The sequence below is a fragment of the Melospiza melodia genome, chromosome 11, assembly GCF_035770615.1.
Source record: "Melospiza melodia melodia isolate bMelMel2 chromosome 11, bMelMel2.pri, whole genome shotgun sequence".
In the NCBI taxonomy this organism is placed as follows: domain Eukaryota; kingdom Metazoa; phylum Chordata; class Aves; order Passeriformes; family Passerellidae; genus Melospiza; species Melospiza melodia.
The window spans coordinates 10,589,099-10,607,161 of record NC_086204.1 but is presented as its reverse complement, the minus strand read 5'-3'; the positions used below and the strand labels follow the sequence as shown (position 1 = coordinate 10,607,161).

Sequence of the window (18,063 nt, the reverse complement as noted above, 5' to 3'; positions counted from 1 at the left end):
AGAAAGGTTGAGGATTCCTAAAGTAGAAGACCATAATATATTGCTAGCAAATGAGTCCCAAGAGGAAGCCCTATCTTTAACCTACTATGTTACACAATTCATATAATTCTGTATTAATTTTTCTGACCCAAGGTGAAATCTGTGTCCAGGGTATGATGTAGTTAATTCTAATAAAAAGTGACAGTGCTCTTGTTTCTGTTCGACATTTTCAAAATGATTCTGAAAGCCTTTGACTTGTCTAGCCTATGTTAATGAACCATCTGGTACACTCCAGTGACTGCCAAAATAATATTCCCTACTAGAAACTCTCTAAAATATATATTTCACTGACTAATGATCTTTATAAAATGAAATCATTGTCCTTTGGGTAGAATACTAGATAAGAATGGTGCCCTTTAACCTGCATATGGTTTCTGAAATCCAACACTGATTTTTTTTTCTGGTATTGGACAACGGGGCATTCACATCAGCACGGCAGGTACAGTTTGTTCACTCTGCCTCTGTTTGATCATCTTCTGTTCCTATACAGCAAGTTCAAGCTCTGGAAATGCTGGTCAGAGATAAATGCCAGTATATTATCTCCTCATTGTTTGCTCCCCTGTGTAAAAACCACTCGGATGAAATTGTCTTTTAACATGTCTGGTAAATGCAGAAGTTATTCTAAAGCTTGCAAATTAGAGTGCTGCTCTAATGCAGGAAGAGGGAGCTGATTAGAGAGCACTTGCTGGGAGAGCTTGTTTTGGTTGTGTTTGATCATTTTTACCATCAGTAGAGTACTGCAGCACTTTCTTGTAAGGCTAGAGCATGGTGCTACTGGGCACAACTCTGCTGCTTATTCACTTTGTATAAAGACAAATCTGTTCATCTGGGGATAATTTTGGAGCCCGGGAGATGGAGAATTTTGCAGAATTTGGTTCATTGTAAATGCCAGCCTCTGATTGTGGGGAAATGAGTGTTTTCCTTTGCAAAACAGGAACACACGTTGGTCATCTGCTCCATTGGGAGCCTGGGCGCCTGTGTAAATTGGGTCTCACTGCAGCTTTTCCTAGAAGTGCTTTAAAGAGAGCAAATACTGGTTTCTGCACATAACTTTGTGCTGGAACATGAGGGAAATGGTTGGAGGAGAAAAACATTGTCTTTAGAACAAGAGAATAGGAAAGATGCCAAGGGTCCCGGTGGCAGCTGGTGGCAGCACACAGAGCCTCCCGAGCAGAGTTCCAGGCTGTGAGCAGGAGCCCCTCTGGAATGTGCTGGCTGCCAGCTGCACACTGGATTCCCTCTTGCATGAACCGGGGCCAGTGCTTCCTGCTGGGCTTGTTATTGCCTGCCTCTTTCCTGTCCCAGTTTCACTGTGAAAATGAAGCCAGTGACTCCTGGATTTGTGCTGCTTGGTTGGGAACTGGGGACGTAACATCCACCAGTTAGTTGACTTAAGGAACTTGCCAGTAATACTGAAATTGTGATGGCTGTCCAGCAAGAATCATCTGAACTTTACATTATCCCAAGTGAAGAGGACTGGAAACTTCAAAGCTGCTATGCCTGGTCCCTTAGCTATTCAAACTCATTTATCCAAAGTCTTTTTGCCAGTGTCTCTGGAGATCTTTGGATAATTATGTTTTCCTGTACTACACTGGACATTTTCTCATATAAAATATAGCTGTTTATTATTTTATGTACCTGCAGAAAACTCCCAAGGTATTTTATAGCTATTGTAACCTGGTTTAAAAATTGGGTGTTCTAAGCATATTTTTATAAAGCTAAAAAAGAAACAGTATCACCTATCACAATTAGCTTTAATAGGTTGTTTCAGATGCAAAATATAGTCATGAATGAATTGCTAGAACATAAAAACTCCCACAGAAAACAGGGACTATGCTAGAGATTGAACTGTTTACTGATTAAACTGAAACAGCAAGGTAAAATGTATGATGATTTCAGAACCAGTATTTAGAACTTTTTTCCTCTGCAAAAATAACTTTAAAAAGTCAGCAAGTTTTACAAACCGTTATCTTATTCAACCCCCTTTAAATTCAAAGGGTATCTTTCTGTTACTCTCTGTCTATTTTGAGCCGTACTGTGTATGAGATTGTGCTGTTTTCTTGGAAAACCAGGTTCATTATTATTTTTACCCCCTGTTTAAATGTTATTGCGTGGATTATATATTTATTGAAAAATCGCAAGATAAATTTTTACAGAGATAAAGAAGAAACAAAATCTGATAATTGCAAACTTTTAATATTTTTCTACAAATGCAGCAAGTTTAATATGTGTTTTAGAGACACTTATTCTTCTGTTTTTAGCTGAATTGATGCTATACTCCAAGACAAGAGGAGGCATATTTTATGTATTATATATTACCCCCAAACCCAGGATCAGCGGCTTTTGGCAGTGGGTGCACGGGTGCAGTGTGAGGTGCTCCTGTACCCCTGTCAGCTCTGTGGCCTCAGGGAGTCCCATGAGCATTGCAGAACTGCAGGGGAAGGTCTGTGCTGGTCTTTTTCCTCATCTTGGGACAGTTCCTTCAATGTGGCAAAATAAGCACTGCAGCCAAGCTTTAGAAACAAGTCCAGTTTATAATAACAGTAAACAAAAGTAGTTCTGGGCTCCTGTGCCACATTCAGCCTGGAGAAATACTTTTAATGTCTTTCCTCTAAACAAGTTCTTGCGATTTGTGGTGAGGCTCGGTGCTTGTAAACAAGATGTTATTAGTTAACCAGGGGAAATATGTAGATTTTCTTGAATTTCTATACTGAATCAGGGACAGTCCAAGTAATTACAATTTAGGACATCACTACATAATTCATTTGTGTGTAGATGTCTTTCAGGACTGCAATTACAATAGTAGGGACATAGGGGTAACCTGATTTGGGGTGGGTCTCTGTGAAGTTGTGAAGTGACCAAGATCTCTGCATATGAATTTTGATGTCTGTTCTTATCTCATATTCAAGTGAATGCTGCAATAAAGCAAATGAGACAATCTGAACAGAGAGAAGTCAAAGGATATGTGCTGAGAGCACCGTGTAAAACTCCACTGCTGGTGTAGCTGCTGAAGGCAGTCAGTACAATGAGCATGAAATCTGCTACTGATGTGTAGTGTACAGCACGGCATCCCTTATCCTTTCGCATAATTCCTCATTCCTGTTATATTTTTTTTTAAACTGGAATGTCTCTTACTGATCTTTACATCGGTTAGTAACAATTTAAAGTACACATGTTTAAGCTTAATGCAAGAAATAATTTTCTGAAGTTTAAATGCTTGTAAATTAAATGAGTAGGAGTAGGTCCCCCCCTCCCACCCACACACCCTTTAAATCCTAGCAGCTAGAAAAAGTGTTTTGTGTTGCTACAGTAAGTATCAGTCTCTTAGCTCTTCTACTTTATTCACTCAGGGACTAATTACCAACTTTTTACATGAAACAGCCTTACTGTGAGCTCACAGTGGGGCGCGCATCTTTTTCTATCCTTATTGAAAAGTAAACCCTTAGGTCTTCTGGAATATATTATATGTTTTACAAGAAATAGCAATTGCTTTTCTGTCAGACAAAGAATTTTTGTTCTCTATAGCTTACTTTTGACGATTAAGACAAAAACGGTATTATAGTGTGTCAGGATCTGCTCTGCAGTCACAGTGAAGATCTGCCAGTATTCCCAGATATCCCCCATTTCGATTATTTTCCATATCTGCCATAAAACCGTGTGTTAAGCTGAAACTGCACACAACATTCAGCCCAGGGAGAACACTTTTGCATATTTTCCCCCAAAATGGGTCTGGTCTTTAGAGGGGAAAAATATTTAGGTTTCAGAGAGATTTTCTCCCTCTCATATTCCAGACATGAAATACTGAAAATTTGGGGATGTACCAATCTATAGAGACTTTCCTTTGGTCTGGGAATTTTAAAAAGAAAAATGAAACAGAATGAGAGATTTAACTTTGAAAAATAGTAACTCCTTGGGAGCACTAAATATTTCCCAGAGAAAGCTGGTTAAATTTTACTGCTCATGTCTTTTATTCAATGCTGTTTCTACATGAAGCAATGAAGAGGTGTGAACACAGCTCATTTGCCTCTTTGCGTTTTGCACCATTGCAAGGACAAAATAAGATTTTGGGTTTCTCCATGGGAAAGAGGATTTTTCCCTTTCACAAGGCTGCTTCCAGTCTCATGGATACTCCGGGCACTAGGGCTTGTACCAGCCCTCGCCTGAGCTTCCTCACCCGAGGGGGCTGATGAGCCCCATCATTTAAGGGCTTTATTGAAACCCAATGCCTCTAACACTTAGCAGCTCTTTGCAAGGAGTGATTGGCTCATTGATAAACTGTTACATCTTCCAAACTCTGCTGAGGCTGCTTTTGGCCAGGATGGCCTTCAGGATTGGCTTCTGAGAGGTTTGCCTGGTTCTTTGCAGCCATGCTGCGCGGCTTGAGAAGCAGCATTGCCTCTGCCTAGAAACATTCTGTTTTATCAGGGAAAGCGACACTGTACCTCCTCACGTGGCTGGGGCTCTCATCAGGGCCTTTTGGGTGAGGCCAATTCCCATGTGAGCTTGAGGATGGAATATGTTAGTTCTGATGAAGATTTTTACCCCAAAATAGTTCAAAGAAGGGGAGTTAACCAGGACTGAGGTGATGTTAACAAACTCCCTCTATTTGAACAGTTTTGTACTACTTTTTCCTACTTTCTGCTAGCCCTGCAAAATCTGTGCATTATAGGACTTAAAACACAGGTAGATTTTTGACATGTGGCAAACATTTTTTTGAAGGCAAGTGTACTAATGGTTGATAAAGTGCCAATCTGTGAAAATTACCCACAATTCTCCTTCACTGAAACTAAGGGCAACAGCAGCAGTTCCATATAGCACATCTGTCATGAAGGCAGATGCATGCCATTCTATAGCTAAGCCTTCTTGACAGACAAAATGCTGTAATGAAGGAAGATTTATGGTAAAGATAAGCTCCTTACTACAAAATTCCTCTCAATTTTATTGCAGCAGGACTGTGCTGAATATTATTCACTTAGAAGTCATGGGAAACAATTCTTGATAGATGTATTTTAATCAGTGATAAGCTGCATATATTTAGCACTTTCCAAACCTTGAAAAACCTCTACAGCGTAAAACAAAAAGCACTTTTCTTAAGACTCCCAAGTCCAAACTGAATGTGTAGAATCCTGTCTTTATGATTCTTTTTTGGCAGTGGCTAAGCTGTCTGTAACAGTGCAGCAGTCGATCTCTGACTATTTATTAGGGTCATAAAGTAATTTTCATTTTCAGTTGAACGTAACATCTGATAAAGGGCACATTGTTTTGAAAATCTTAATTAAATTCTTCTATAGCAGAATGTTTCATTCATGCCCAAGTATTGGGCAAGACTGTATATATTTTTAAAGTGAGAACAAGATACTTAGGAGAACAAGCTGCAATTCCTAGTCTGGATCCTATTTCACTCCCTCAGTTTTCAATCTTGATGGACTTCTGTTTTCTTTCAGAAGAACTCAGACTCAACTGAAACATATTCATATTGCTTTATAGTGGTAGGCTTCTTTCTAATGCTATTTAAAATATTGACACCTATTCTTCTGTTCTAAAAAGATTGTAAAATGATGGATTCTTACTGAGAAGCTCCTGATGTCTGTTAAAAACCATGCTTATTGATTTTGTGAGTAATTTTATAATTGCTTTTGGCACTGTTAGCTCTGCAATGGGAAGAGAGACATGGGGCAAAAAAGGTGGATTCCTGTCCTTGTGCGAATGTGGAAGTAGGTTACTGCATTTCAGTTGTTTCTTTTCTTACAGTACCAGTAAAGACAAAGGGCAAAGCTTAATTTGGTTTATTGAATCTTTATGACTGGTGTAATTACTGAGTCATCACTCAGGAAAATAAAACAGCTTGACTTTCAGCAGCTCAGGCTGCATGTACTCTCTTGGAAGTTAAACAAACAAAACCTCCACTCACTTCTTGTCCTGACACCCCAGGAACCAACATCCTTATTACTTGCACATGAAGCATACGTGATACTGTGGCCATTGAAACACAATAAAACAAGATCCTGCTAGGGCTCTGATGGAAGAGTTGCTCACAGATCCTGTCCCAAATTCCACAGTCAGCTACACCCTTAAATACAAAGTCCAGCATTTCTCACTGCAGCTTGGGAGTTAAAAAATATATCCAGGTACAGCCACAAAGCCAGGGGTGGTAGATCCACAAGCCAGGGGTATGGGGAACCAGTGGGGATGAAACTGTGCCCCAGCCCAGGAGATGTGGGGACAGAACACAACACCAAACAGTGGTTCCACTGCTGGCATTTCAGCTTTGCCATGCTTAAACTCCACTACCACCTCACTTTCTTTCACTTTCCAAAGCTCCCTCCCTGCCTGCAGTCCTGCCCCTGCTGGAGTCCCAGCCTGGCACTGCCCTGTGGGTCAGCAGTGAAACGTTTCTTGTCTCTTGCTCATCTGGGACTGAGGGCAGCTCATCCATGGCCCAAAGGTTTATTCTGTAGGTATTTTAGTCCATACTTCAGCATTCATAAATATTATGATAGGATTATGTTCCATATAAAAGAGTAGCTGCTGCTTTCTTTGAAGACATGACAGAAGAACAGGAGTTTGGAGAGCAGTTGCTATGTTGTGTCTTCAAGGAAATCCCCAAATAACTGGAGTCTCTCACCATGCCAATGGGTGATCTCTGGTATTGCTTGCTAGAGGCTGTTCTCAGTGAAAGTGTGCTTCAGTCTTTAGGTTGAAGCTCTGCTGGTGCATTGGAAAAATTAACCCTATGTGATAAAGCCCAAATTTCCTGCCTGCCTTTGTAGGCTGGTGGAAAGGGAACCTGCCTGGGCTGATGTGGCTTTCTGGATCCTGCTTCTAGACTTGTTTGTGTGTTTGATCTAGTGACTGCTTAAGGTAAATGACAGATCAATTCTAGAAAAAATGTCTCAATCTAAATCTCTCTTTTCTAGGAAAAAAATCTGTAACCACTGTCTTGTGGAGGCATGGTCATATTTGTATGTCAGCACACATTGGTAAACTAGGGCAGAAATGATTTAGTGAAGGTCTTGCAGATAAACCAAGAAAGAAGGTGAGTCAAAACTCATTCTTTTTCTGAACTCCTCGCCTCATTCCAGGGCCATAATATATGTTTGGGCAATAATTTTTTTTTCTTTGAATATTCAGTTAGAATGAGCATTGGTAACAAAGCTACTGTGCTAATTATCCTATCATCAAGCTTTTTATATATATATATATATGTTTACATACAGGCAAATCTGCCAGAGAAGTAGTATCACAGTATAAAATTTCATAAAGGCAGAAATTAGGTTTCTGATGAGCTAAAAAATGAGACTAAGTAGGAAATTTATTGAACCAAAGAGTTTCCCCAGTTAATTTCTGCAACATCCTTTGAATCTTCAATAGCACACAGAGTTGTTGGTGTTTTAAGGGAATTATCTGTCAATGCCTGCAATTTGTAGGGTGGGAATAGTTTAAGAAGTCATAAATATTTATGAAGTTCCTGGGAATGGTGATAGGACATCATACAAAGTCCTTGAAGTTACAAACTGAGGCAAAAAGGGTGTTATATGCAAATTGCAATAATAGTGTGGTATAGTTTTAAGAAGACGAAAAACCAGTCTATTATTTAGGTGAGAAGAAGTGGAATATTTAGAAAATAAGGAATGAAAATTTTTGAGGGATTTGCTTTTACCTAGAAAAATTTTTCTCTGCTTTTGCCTAGACATTTGTAAACTTTTCTGAATGTTTGCCTTTATTGGTCTCATGAGAAGCTGGCACATTATCTGTCTTTTCCCTTTCTATCCCTCTCTTGCTACTCAAGTACTGTTTAAAATAGGAATAATGGAACAGATTAATCTTGGAGGTACTTATGCTGCTGCCACTGGAAGTTGACCAAGGGGTGATATAGTCCAAAAAGAAGAAATATAAATATTTTCTGGAAAAATATAGTGTATAAATTTCTACTGAGGTTAAAACACAGAAATGCAGCTGCCACTGAAACCCTTTTGAGTATCAGGCTCTATCCTTTTATAAAGCCCATCTGTCTCTGCAGATTATAAAAAATGCATGATCATAAAAAGCAGTACTCCTTAGGGGGAAAATCTCTCAGTACTAATCTTGTAGTCACTTCACAAAACACTTTTTAATCCCAAATTTGCATTAGATTTTCAGTCAGGAACTTTTGTGGTTTTTGCAAAGTTTTCCTATTCCATTAGAATAAGATATGAGGTACAGTTTGTTCAGGTGGCAAGTCCAGACTATGAATAAACCAATGTTATCATATGAAAGAGAATTAAACAGGCAGATCCAAGTGGGGATATATTAAGCCAAATTTAAGCTCCAGTAGTTGAATTTAGCCTGTACTAGATGTCTGGTTTGCCTCAGGATATATTCAGCTTTCCAGCTAATCGACTGAGGAAAACTGCCTCAGGTATGATAAAATTTACAAGAGAGCTCAGTCGAATAGCTCTTGTTATAAATACTAGCTTAAAGGCATTCTTCTGGTCTTTGGGATCAGAACTGTATTTGCATTTAATTATTATATTTCAAACTTTTTCAACTTGGTTAAAAAATATTAGACCAGCCAGTTTGGATTATATCATTATAGTGATTTCCAGATAATGGTTGAACTTCATACCAGATTTTGATTACTGGGTGAATATTGTTTGGCTTTATTCTTTTGTTAAATCTAAATTCCCACAGGAGCAAAAATTATAATAATATATTCTCATTGAGAGAAGGAGAATTAAGCAAAGGTGTTTTAGTGATGTGCCGATCTAAGAGGTACAGCACTCTGCTATGATTTTCTGTCAACATAATTGACCAATAATTCAGAGTTTTAAGCCTCTTGTACTATTTTCAGACAAGGCTTAGTGTGAGAACTAATTGTCTTTTAGTCATCGATTTCAAAAACCTCTTTTTACCCTTTTCTGAGACTTTTCAAGACATGGTTTTACTAGTTCTGTGTGCCAATATTTGCACTAACAGTTTGAGGTTTTTTTCACTGAACCAAGTTGCATCAGTGGAAGCTGATTCTAGTTTAGAAAGAACATGAAAAAGATAATCACCTCTGCCTGTGTAAGATACAGGAAGTGGAAATCAGTAACAGAACTATTTTCTTTTATAATTGTGCTGAGATAAAATTAAATGCTTTTATTTATTTGCTCAGTACTGAAAGCACTACAGTAGAAACAAATACACGATGCCTGTTATCCAAACACTTGAATTCTGCTATTATTGAGAAGTGGACTCTCTTTTAGGCAGTTACAGTTATTTTCTATGTAAATGTAGCTGCAGACAGCTCACAAGACATTGATGGTACACTGAAGCTGGTGCTGTTTCAATCCCCTATCAAATTAGCGCTGACAAAAAACCCCACTGGCTTAGATGAAAAGAACCAACAAGTTTGGTAATGTCATGTATGTACAGGAATATACCAGTCACCAGATCACTGTCACACCTGACTGCAGCAGCCCATCCATGAATTCGCTTAAATGTGCAAAGGAGTACTGCCAGTATTGCCTTTTGGACAATGAACCCTACCAGCAGAGAGAATTTTCTGCTGCACTATTTCAGAACACATTGCTTCTGACATTTGATCTGAGAGGGAGTTGCACATTTCACTTTTTACTGTCCCAGATGTCTGAGCTTAGTTGTGGAAATGGTTTGGCAAATGGGACGACAGAAGCCCAAATAGGGACACCTCCAACTACACTGCAAGTGTCAGTGCTGCCTGTAGGAAACACTGGAGAGGCACCCAATGTGTGGTGATTATTTTTGCAAAGATTTAGATGTGCTCTTCATCCTTATTCCTTAAACTTTTAAACATACAGATATGAAAAGAAAAGCCCACTTGAAAGTCCCTCTGGCAGCATGGTTACTCATCAATCAAACAGGGTAGGGAAGTGAGGAATAGAGGAAATACTCTTACACCTGCATTTCAAACATGCAGCTCTTAAGGGAGAGTTTTACTTTTCAGCTGCCTCTGATTTCTTGACTGGAAGTCCTGGTCAGAAAGGACTGGACACTCTCAGTGAGGGACTGCCTCAGCACATTTTTAACATTTCAATCACTCAGTAAGAAACAGCAGCAGGAAAACTGCAGATTTGTGCTCACTGCTCAGCTCAGACTGAAATATTTTGGTCAGATATGGATGAGATGTTTCCTTGGACAACACAGTCACAGGCTTAACAGGAGGAGCATGAATTATGGGGCTCCAGATCCACACTAGCCAAGAAAATGTGCTTTCCTGTAGCCTTGGAGCTACGGCAGACAGTGAGATAAGCATTTGGCAGGATACAATTGATGTGCATACACATGTGCATCCTCATGCTTTAGTTTTATGGAAATCCACAGGCTTTCAAATCTAAGGTACTGAGCATCAACCACTGCATTTACAGCTGTAAATCACCATAGTCTCACAATGCCAAAGTTACCACTAACTCCTGCAGCTGAGCTGCCCACCTGCCCTGCAGGGGCTCCTGCCCAGTTTCTGGGGAAATGACCTGAAACGTTGAATGGCTTGGGCTCCTTCAAGCAGTCCACTCACATGCTTACTATTCTTGCCTCTCTTCGTTTACATTTGCAAATTGGAAGTTAATTTGTTCCCAGAGGCGGGCAAGTATTTTTAAACCAAAAATCACCCTATTTTTTTGAAAACCTTGTGTTGAAAAGCAACTCAGTGCTCTTCCTAGGAGCACCTCTGAGTGTGTGGTAACACTGTGTTGCCTCTTTCAACTCTATGCTATTCGTGTTTAACACAGAGATTATTGGTCTGTTCACCAGTCAGCTTGCTTTGACTAATAAGACAGACTAGTTCAACAAAGATTAACACAATTCTTACTGCTTCTGTCCAACCAAGTTAAGCACAGCCTGGCAATTTATTTTGGTATTAATTTCATCTGTCAGTTATATTAAAAAATGCGCAGATAAGAGTACAGAAAGTACAGATCAAGCCTGACACCTCAGGAAAAAAAATCATGTACTGGAAAACTTGACATAGAATCCAGTGGTGTCAAAAATCTTAGATATTTGTTGTTTTCAATTCAGACATTCTTCATTTAGACGAAAATAACAGAATCCGCAGTGCACCTTACTGCTGGTGACAATTTAAGAAGTAGGTGCTCTCACAGCATGGTACTCTTTATGTGCACAGTAATGAAAGTTCGCTATTGATTTTTCTGTAGCTGCTTGTAACTATTATAGTTGATACATCAATAGAAAAGGAAAGCACAATGTTTCACAGGAGGCAGAAAATCAGAGAATACATGATGCTGTGACAGTAAATCATGGCATAATCTCAAGAATTGATAGATGGTTACCGCTAACTTGAAACCCATGGCTTTGTCTGAAAAGACTAACCTATAATCGTCCAATATGTTCTCACAGACTGACTGCCCATAATAGTGGTAAAGGACACAACACAATGTTTCATTTCCAGAATTATGGTTTCCCCAAACCAGGTGGTTGTGGTGGAATTCATTTTGTGTGTTGCCACAAAGAAGAGAGAAAGAGTGGTGGGACTGCCATTTACACTAATAGTTACAGGTTGTAGGAAAAAGACTTTTTTTTTCAGAAAAGAGCACAGAAGGGTTTTGTTTAAAAAATAAAAGAGGAAGAGAAGTTGTCATTAATTTTTAACTTGCAAAAGTCTGCAGTTAGTTGAAAAGGAAATGCAAAAGAGCTGATTATTCTTGAGATCAAAATATTGGAGGTGTTTTGTCAAGAAAGGCAAATGCAGAGAAAATACGTTTACTGTAGCTATTTCCAGTTCCACAGTATCCTGACAGGGAGCCAAAGGCACGTAAGTAATGAAAGCTCTTTTAAGTGTCTGCTTCTCTCTGCTGCACTTTTGAGGGGCATAACAATCTCTGAATTTTACAGTGTGCCTAGTGAATTTTTAACAGGAAAGTTCTTAATTGCTTTGTTCCCTCTTTACTCCCTGGCTCATCTCTGTAGCTTCATCTATGGTTTTAATTAATTGTGAGGCTCTTTTTTCCTGTCTCAAAACAGAACGTGAGGAAGTGCCACCTGTAAGAAGTGGCCAGCTGGAGCACAGTGTGCAGTCTGGATGACACTGCTCCCACAGTCACCTCTCACAACGTTCCTCTCTGGAAGATATTTTCATTGTGCAGTATTGTTTTCCAGCACTTTTTTAGGGCATGTGAGTTTGATACCTGCCCTTTTCACCTTTGCTGGTGACTCCATTCTCTAAAGACAAATGTGTCCCAAATTGGATGGTCCTAGACCAGAGGAAAGAACTTTCTCAAGCTGCCACCCATCCAACCTGCCTCAACCAGCCTTTAAGGACACCTGTCCTGCTTAGGCTGTAGGTTTTTCCCTGGTGAAAGACTGGACAGTGTTGTCTATCTTGTCCCAAGCAGTTTGCTGATCTCTGTTATAATTTTTGGCCTTGGGGAGGAAAGATGCTGTTGTAATCTCCTTCCCCACTCTGTTGTTGAAATCTTTCTCTTTGCTGAGATGAGACTTTCCTTCACCTGGCAAGCAGAGATGTTGTGTAATATGTTTATAATACTCATCAAACCCTCCCAGTACTGAAGATGATATTAAATGTAGGATTTTCCTTAATAATTTTTGAATAAACCTATAAAGAAGCCTCTTAAACTGCTCTTAGAATGATGTGTAAATTAAATTTTTTCATGCCACATGGACTGTTTTGAGGTTTACTCTTTCAGTTTGTCCCATGCTAAATGGCTCTGCACAGGACCAGGGCAATACTAGGAGCTCCTGCTCTGAAAGGTTCATCCAGTCTTGATAGCAGCATTGCCTGAACCTGAGGAATTGCAGTTTTCATTCCCCACCCCTTTCCTGCCAGCAGAAATCATCTGGGACAGACTCCAAGCCACAAGCTTGTGAAAGTGTTTCTGCACAGTCCCCTTCTGTCTCCCAATTCAACATTCCAGCTGTGTTCAAGGCTGGGCCATAAAGTTTGTTTCTCAATTTTCCTTCATTGTTTCATTCCTGTTAGCTTCTGTTTCCTCCCTTTCCACCTCTGACTTGGCTTTGATCACAGTTCTGTGGTTTCTCCTTCCTTCCTGGCCTTTTCCCCCCATTTTCATGACTCCTATCTCAAGCCCTTCAGTCTCTCTCTGTTCCTCTGGTCCGCATCGCTGCTGTCCCTTGTTTTCATCAATCACTCCTGGTTCCTGATCTGCCCAGATATCCTCTTCTCTTCCACTCTTCTTCCATCCCTCTTGCAGAACCTTTTTCTCACCTGTGATTTCTTTTCATTGTTGCTTTACACAGCATTTCCCCTCTCTATTTTAATTCCCTTGCTTCTTTAGAGTATTTCACCTCTCTATTTTAATTCCCTCAGACATAGACTTTGCTTTTGTTTCTCATTCAGTGCTCAATCTTGCACAAGCAGCAAAGGGGCAGGACAAAGAGGGAAATTTGCTATAGTCTACAGTGCCTCTCCAGTAAATGGCCAACATTACCCATGTATAAACTCAGGTAAGAGCCTCTGCAATGTATTTTTTAAACTATAAATACACGAGGCAGTTTTCAGTCTATGTATTCTGGTTTTAAAAGTATTTAAAACCAGAATTTGTTTGTTGTCTGTTACTACTGCAAAGTTAACTCACTCAGTGAAACATTTAAGCTTATGTTCAAATTAAGACTATGGGGTAGTATTACTGGCTCCAAGATTTAGGATATTCATTCACTTATCTGTATTTTAATATATAACCATTTATTCCCATGTTATGCTAATTGCTTGACTAAGAAAAGTAGTCACTGATGTTAAGGATTTCTGCCAACAGCAGCTGAAAAGATTCTATGTAAATACTGTATTTCCTTTGTTACCTATATAGTACATCTAAACTTGCAACTTAAATATCTAAAAATGGTAAGGAAGTGTAAAAGTATTCCAAAAGTAGAGACACCTATAAATGTGGGTTACATGCAGGTAATCTTCTTCCTTAGAGGAGGTGTTTAAAAGCCATCCTTACTATTATTCTATAAATGTAATGGGGAAAAAGTGCAGAGCACACTGATTGGGCTATTCTGAAATCCCCACTGTCTCCACACAAAGGCAACCATACAGAATACAAATATTGCTTGATACCCATGTTTCTAATTACTTGCAAGATTTGTATCTAACAAATATATGACCTAATTTTCTCTCAAGCATCTAATCCTATTGTTATTTCAAAACCTTGTTAAATATGCATTTTAGAAAAAAAGGACATGAAAAGAAAAAGTACTTGCGGAAGATGGTTAATCTTTTTTCCATGGCTTGCAGCTGTCAGACAAGCAGACAACATAACCAAGTAATGAACAGATTGAATCAAATTCATGCCTCAAATAATGCCATTGTACTCAACAGTTACATGAGGTATGAATTTGCAGCATTCATTGCATTTAATGAAATAAAATCAGGAACAAATCAACAGCAATTATTAACTTTCCTCTATAATTTAGTGCAGTTTATTCAAAAAGCTCAATCAGCCATGAAACAGAAGGCTTTCTCTGGGATTCCTGGAAGAATTTTATCATTCACTACTCCTACATGCAGGGCTGAGATGAATGATTAAAATTTTATTTATTAAAAAATATTGGTTTAATTTTGAATTGTTCCTCATAACTCCAGAATTTGTATTTTATTCCTTTTATATTACATGCTTTTTTTTTTCAAAACCATTGATTGTAGATTTCATTAAGACAGGCAGCTGGAAGATAGATACTGTCCTAATTTCTTTCATACTGCCTGCACTTGTGTGCAACCTGCATAGGAGGATGGACTAAAACCTGCCAGCTCACTGAAATAATGTTCTTAGGAGCAAAACATTGTTTGTCAAAGTCATCACTCTATATATCATTTAACATCTTAAAGAAATTTAGGGACTGATTTTTAATTGTTTGGCTTTGCTATGGGTTTTGACAGGTAAGAGAAATGAATATGTCATTCTTTTTGGCTTTTTCCATAAAGAAATAAAAGCCAGGGAAAAAAAAACCCGAAAAAAACCCCAAACCTCACAACACTTTTTCTTACATGTACTAAATACACTTCTAAAATAGGCCCTCAAAAGATGAATTGTCAAAGTTTTAGACCCTGAAAATGCAGTAAGGAACTACTTTCATGCTAAGTGATTTCTAAAGGAAAGGATCCAATTTTCTCAAAATTTCATCAAGATATTTTAAATCAGATTAATTTTAAAATGTTGTTTGTTATAAAATCTGTAGAGATTTCAAACTGTATTGTTCCAGTCTGCATCTACTCTACCAAGTATCTTTAATACTCTGGATTTCACCACTGTTTACAAAGATAGATAACTATTGCTTTTGTTTACCAGATTGCATAGTTGAGATATTATTTTAGAGACTTCAAAGTAATGGAGTGAGGAGCAGAATTAAAGACAAAAGGGTTGATTTCTCTGTTGAGCAATGCTGTATCCATGAAAGGAGAACATCCCTCATGAGATTATTCTGAAATGAGGTTTTGTCCATATTCATTTGCTTTACTTTCCCAGTGGGTTAAAGTAGAAAAGTGGAATAGCTCTTCTAGTGCCAGAGTGGAGTAGCCTGGCTGCTTTGCCTGAGATGCAGAGAAGAGTTAAATGTTCAGGAGCAGGCTGGCTGTTTAACTGTTCTGCTGGCCCTCATCGTCTCTAGCAAGAAACAGATCCCTGGTTTCCAAGGCAGTGTGGAGCACACAGCAGGGAGGGACCATGTAAGATTGCTGGCAACTGTTCACATTAAAAGCTACCAAATTTGAATTTTTCAAATGCAGAAATATTTGTAAAACCTGAAATTAGAAGGCATGATAAATTTCAACTGCTTGACTATTTAGGGACCCCTATAATCATCATTATTACCTCTTTCAATCTTCTGCTCACTGCAATGGTTGAGCATCAAGTCTGTAACTTTTGACTGAGCTCTGTCATAATAATTTAGAGAAGCATCATCTTGACTTCAGATTTAAAGAAGCAGAGCTTTCCTATATCCAGAGATGATATCTTCCAAAAGACAGTGATCCTCACCTTGAAATTTGTGTATTCCTAATGCAATTTATCCCAAACTGATATTACAGAGCTAATCCTTCAAATGTATTCTCACTGATTTCCATGGGATGTGCACAGGGGACATTGTTTAGCTGATTAATTTTTTAACAGACACACGTTGCTTCAGCAGATCACATCTCAGTGCGCCAGCATTTCATCCTTTGGCTGTGGCAAACAGTGCTGCCAAGGCACCCTTCCTATCTCATTGCTTCCCTGTCTTGGCAACTTTCCTTTCCCTGCCACATTCACTTTGAAGGCCTTGTGGCTGTTCCTGCCTTACCTGTCATCAGTCATTCAGTGTCACAAGGTCACCTCCTGCCCTGGACTTGCCTGGAATGCCACCTCCATTTCCCACCCACCACCTTTCCAGACCAAGTCCTTTTCCACTTTCTCTTTTCTGCCTCTCAGGCTTAATAGGCCAGATCTATTTATTCACCTTCTTCATTCTCTTTCAAAACTTTTTGTAGTGACATCTGAGGGAAGCCTGGGCTGCGTGTGCTGGGACTGTGCCTGTGATCCCTGCATTGTGTGCCAGTCAACACCTGTTCATCAGCACATATGGAGACTGTGTACTTTAAAGGAGCATTTAAAAATGTCACCTGCCATTAAGGATTCCTCATCATAAAATTAGGAAGTGTTCCTGTTGGTAAGTTTGCCACAGTGAAAGGATCATCCTAGCAAGATGTCTCGTTCTCCATTTTTTTGGGTTCACTCCCAGGAAGTGCATGTAAGAGAATAATTTTAAAAAGTCTATTTGAAATGATGCAAAAAACCCAATCAGAATCCAAGGGAGCAATTTTTTTGTCAGAAATTGGTATGTGGAAAAAGGTACTTAAATAAAACTTGATTTTATCTATTAGTTAGTTGTCAGCTAATAATAAATTATGTTTAGTTCTTCCCTTGTTATAAATACATATTGATTAGCTTTAAACTCTGAAGTTCAGAATGAGTTATATCTGGTCATTTCTAAACTGCTTTCTTCACTAAGAAAAATACCCCCAACACCTATTATACTGCACTTAATTAAGACAAGCATCAGCTTTATGTACCTTTATTTGCTTCTGCCAAGTCTCTCTGGTATAAATATTGAGCAGTTGCAACTCTGGAATACTAATCGGTCCTTCCTGAATTCCAAATGATTCCATAAAGTTTAGGAAGTGTTTCTCTGCCAGTATTAGCCACCAGTACATACTCTGGGTGGACATGAGGGTTGAGACAGCCTGAATCAGACAGGTATGCAGTAAGTATTTTTCTAAATGCAGATGTAATGTGGGGAAGCCTGAAAGCTGTGCCAGAGTGCTCTCCAGACCCCCTCAACTGCTGGTTTCTTGGTATTTACCAGGCATTCTGTTTGGGTAGCAGAATGGGTGAATCTAAGAAAACTTCCAATGGTTAAAATAAAACCGCCTCGTTATTACAGCCCAACTAAACACGAGTATATATAACAAGACCTATGGAGGTCTAACAAGACCTAACTATTTAACTAAAAATAGTTGTGTATTTACAAACTCCCAAAGTAAAAAGAGCGAGAGTGACCGCTTTGGAGAAGGCATTAAACCCTACTGTTTGTCCCTGTGAGAGAGAAGTCATCTGTAATGACAAGTCCATGCCTGGATAAGCTCTCCATTAGTGACTTGTACTGGCTTGCCAAGGAAGACTGTCATGTAATGCTTCCCACTTCAAATTCACAACACCTACTTCATCTTTAATTCAATCAATATCTAAATGCAAAATTTACCAGGTTGTATCTTTATATCTGTAGCACACTTAGTTATTTATAATTCTGCATTAATTGGTTCTTATCTAATTTTTTGGTCTTCTTTCCTGTTTTCCTTTTGGTTTGATAAAACCCCTGCTTCACTAATTCCTTCATTTCATCCTCCTATTATATTTGTTTGTGTGTTCTTAACTATTGTAATTAGTAGAAAAATTTAGTCCATATTCCCTGTTATATTACCTCCAGCTGATGCTTATCCTCTTATTTTTCTGTCTGCATAAGTATGATATTAAACCTTCAGCAAGAGTTATGAAAGTA

General features: G+C 38.8%; 1 protein-coding gene across 2 annotated transcripts in view; it reads right to left on the bottom strand.

Moving 5' to 3' along the window:
- The window catches only part of NR5A2 (nuclear receptor subfamily 5 group A member 2), an 87,220-nt gene that overhangs the window by 3,494 nt on the left and 65,663 nt on the right, over positions 1 to 18,063 (bottom strand). The gene's annotated exons all lie outside the window — the stretch shown is intronic.